This window comes from Epargyreus clarus, unplaced genomic scaffold, assembly GCF_041222505.1.
Source record: "Epargyreus clarus isolate Ecla_fem2 unplaced genomic scaffold, WU_Ecla_fem_2.2 ptg000013l, whole genome shotgun sequence".
In the NCBI taxonomy this organism is placed as follows: domain Eukaryota; kingdom Metazoa; phylum Arthropoda; class Insecta; order Lepidoptera; family Hesperiidae; genus Epargyreus; species Epargyreus clarus.
Genome location: NW_027332221.1, coordinates 6798053 through 6801853, shown reverse-complemented (window position 1 = coordinate 6801853; position 3801 = coordinate 6798053). Strand labels below are relative to the sequence as shown.

Below are 3801 nucleotides of genomic sequence, written 5' to 3'. Positions count from 1 at the left end.
ACTTCCCTTGCAATGACGACTTTACCAAATTAAGGAGAAAAGGAATTTATCCCTACGAATTCATGACTTCTTATGATTCATTAAAACTCAAGTCACTTCCAACTCAAAGTGAGTTCTATAGCTCGTTAACAGATTCAAATGTCTCCGATGATGATTATAATCGTGCAAATGAAATTTGGAAACATTTTCGTTGTCAAAATATGTTAGATTACTCAAACTTATATCTTAAAACTGATGTATTGCTCTTGACTGACGTTTTTGAAAACTTCAGAGAGCTTTTTATTAAGACTTATGGGTTAGATCCCGCTCACTACTACACTGCTCCAGGGTTAAGTTGGGATGCAATGTTGAAGTATACAAAAATTGAATTAGATCTATTGATGGATTACGAACAAATAGCATTTTTTAAGGCCGGTATCAGAGGTGGTGTATCTCAATGCAGCAATCGTTATGCAAAAGCAAACAATCAATTCATGGAAGATTACGATAAAAATGAACCTCAATCATATTTAATATACTTGGATGCTAATAATTTGTATGGTTGGGCTATGTCTCAATATCTACCCACTGGAGACTTTGAATGGGTAAACCCTGAAACAAACTTTAATGTATCCGATACATCAAATATTGGTTACGTTTTGGAAGTTGATTTAAAATATCCTGATGATCTCCACGACTTGCATTCTGACTTACCACTATGTCCTGAAAATATATGCATTGGTAATTCAAAAGATATAAAAGTAATTTCAAATCTAAACGATAAAATTAAATATAAAATACATTACAAAAACCTTAAACAATGTCTTAGTATGGGAATGAAGGTAACTAAAATACACAGGATACTAAAGTTTAAACAAAGTCCTTGGTTAGAGAAATATATAGATTTAAACACAAACATGCGGACATTAGCAAAGTCTGTTTTTGAAAAAGATTTCTATAAACTAATGAATAATTCAGTATTTGGAAAAACTATGGAGAATATAGAAAAAAGAGTAAATGTTAAGTTGTTAACACATTGGGAAAATAGAGGTAAAATTTTAGGTGTCAACGACTACATTGCAAGGCCAGATTTTAAAAATTTAAGTATATTCACATCAGACCTAGAGGCAGTACAAATGCTAAAGTGTAAACTTAATTATAATAAACCAATATATTTAGGATTTTGCATTTTAGGGCCGTATTAATAGATGGATCTCAATATCAATCTTAAGTTCGTATCAACTGAGTCGCTCTTAAGTTGGGATCAGCGACTTGAGAGCGTCGCTAATTAATAAATGAGTATCAAGTGCGTATCATTTGATACCGGTCTCAAGAGAAGCATCTCATTCGAAACAGTAGAACAGATTAAAAATATTTTTTAAAATGACAGCTATGAATGAATGAGAGTTGAAAATTACAATCACGTCATGCAGCGTTTCGGTTCCGCTCCTTTGCTAATGCAATAAAATGTTTAATGTAGTGAAATATCTCATTAAATATATTTATAAAATAAACAAATAGTTTTTAAATTATATATTTAATTAAAAGTAACTGATTCCACGAGCTATATTTTTGGAAAAAAATATCATGAATTTTATTTCAGAATCTGTTAATGTCAACAAAACGCGTCGCGTCATTAGTTTGTTTTCTGTGTTCCATTGTTGCGTGTTGATTGTGAAGTGCGAAATATTAGCTGTATTTACATTAATTGACTGTTTTATTATGAAAATGAATAAGAAACATATATTCAGTGAATTGGAAAAAAACGTTTTCATAGATATTTTAAAAAAATATAATAGCGTAGTGGAGTGTAAAAAAACTGACGGACACTCTTTGCAACAGAAGAACTCTGCATGGCATAAAATTGCTAGTGAATATAATGCCAGCCCCCACGTATCCCGTCAAGTAAGTACTTATCTATTTTTCATGTATACCAATAACCTTAAACATACCTAATAATTATTCTTTACTTCATGAAGCATCATTGCAAATACAAAGGGTATACAATCTTTACAGGGTAGTCTTTATAATAATCGTTTCTTTTAATTTAGTATTGTCAGTAGCTGCCTAAACTGTGTGAAAAACTTGTAATATAGGCAAACTTTCCCTACAGTGTATCTGAGCTGCTAAATGCCAGATATATTTATAGAATTAACAGAAACTTATACATACAAATGACTTGTATTTGCTAAAAATGGCATGATTTTGATACTTATGATAATGTTGTAGGTTACGAGTAAACAACTAAGGCGGTTGTGGATGAACCTAAAGCAGCGACAACGTGAAAAATTGACTGCAGAACGACAACATAGGTTGTCAACAGGAGGCGGCCCTTCTACCAGCGACGCAGAATTAGACACCGATGTAATGCAGCTGACTCCAGGGCTACTTGTTAGTATTGATGGTGCGATTGATTCCGACACTATATCAGGTATGCATTTTTAAATGTTTTATGGTGGTGCTCTACATACCTTACTATTTGAAGTATTTTAATGTGCATATTAGAGATAAACTTCATCAATCTGAATTTGTCCAGTATGGTGAATTATGTCCTGAAGCTTTCATGTTTTGAGAGAAAATCTATTCACAACCCGCAGTGACTGGTTGATGATTTTGTTGTTGCTGACAATGACAAATTACATTTTTGTTGAGTTTAGTTAGTATGCTATAGTTAGCAATGTGTTAGTTAACTTTATACAAGAGGTAGTTATGTTTTCAGGCTGCATTACTGATATATTTTTTTTTTTTAGAAATGACTATTATTCACATGCCTGACGATACAGAGGAAAAAGAAAAAGTCATAGTCAAGCCTAGCACTCCACCCTATTTACCAACTCTGCATCCGCCCGCTGCCTCAATTTTAGAAACCCCAATTGTGTCCATAAACCCAACCACTTCCTCCACAATCCGTAAAAAAGAAGTATTCAATAGAGTCAGTTTCATTAAAAAAGAATACAATGATAGAAAAGAACGAGCAGATGCCATACATCTATTACAAAAAGAACTATTAAGGGAACAAATAAGGGAAGCTAAAGCTAAAGCTGCTTTAGCAGAACTACGTTTAGAGAAAGAAAAATGTTAGATTAATTTGGTATGTACCCGTTATTTAACTTTATTATTATTTTCAATAGAAACAGATAAGGATTATGTTTTAAAAAATATATTTGGGATTAAAATTTAAAGTTACATTTTGAACAATAATAAATTTCTATTTAAAATAAAAGATTATATTATAGAGAATTTCATTTTCTTTTATTAGTTATAGAACTATATATGGGATTATGTATGTTTAATAACTTTCCTATTTTATTAAAATTAGGTTATATTAGTTATTATTATATATAAAGCAGTTTTGTCTTTTTTTTTTCAGGTAAAGCTGAGCAATTTAAAATTGGTTTCTTAAAATTTAAATGAACATTGAAAACGAATTAACATTTTATAATTGTAATATTAGAAATAGGTTTGTTTAATACATTGTTTATAAAATTATGTTTGTAGTATTTTTGACACGTACCAGCCTTAACTTAATACAATTTATTTATTTCAAGTTACCAATGTTATAATAATTAACTAATACATTTTGTTACACTTTGTATGTAAATAGCATATATATCATGGGCAAAATTTCATATAATTGAATAACAAGAGATAAAAAAATCCATTACAGAAGTATAATGAAATTAATAATTACAAAACAAATTACAGTTCAAAAGTATAAATAAATTAATTACAATTGATTTATAAAATGTATCATACTCCTAAAATTCGGTAAAAATTAAATTAGAAGTAAAATTGAATCAATATTAAAATTAATATTAAACT

The 3801-nt window shown here is 29.8% G+C and overlaps 1 long non-coding RNA gene across 1 annotated transcript; it reads left to right on the top strand.

The window, feature by feature from the left end:
* Window positions 1-1184: 1184 nt before the first annotated feature.
* LOC140746825 (uncharacterized) lies at window positions 1185-3468 on the top strand. The gene is made up of 4 exons (XR_012102820.1): window positions 1185-1884; window positions 2209-2410; window positions 2730-3070; window positions 3350-3468. It is a non-coding gene; the product is annotated as an uncharacterized LOC140746825 (long non-coding RNA).
* Window positions 3469-3801: the final 333 nt, after the last annotated feature.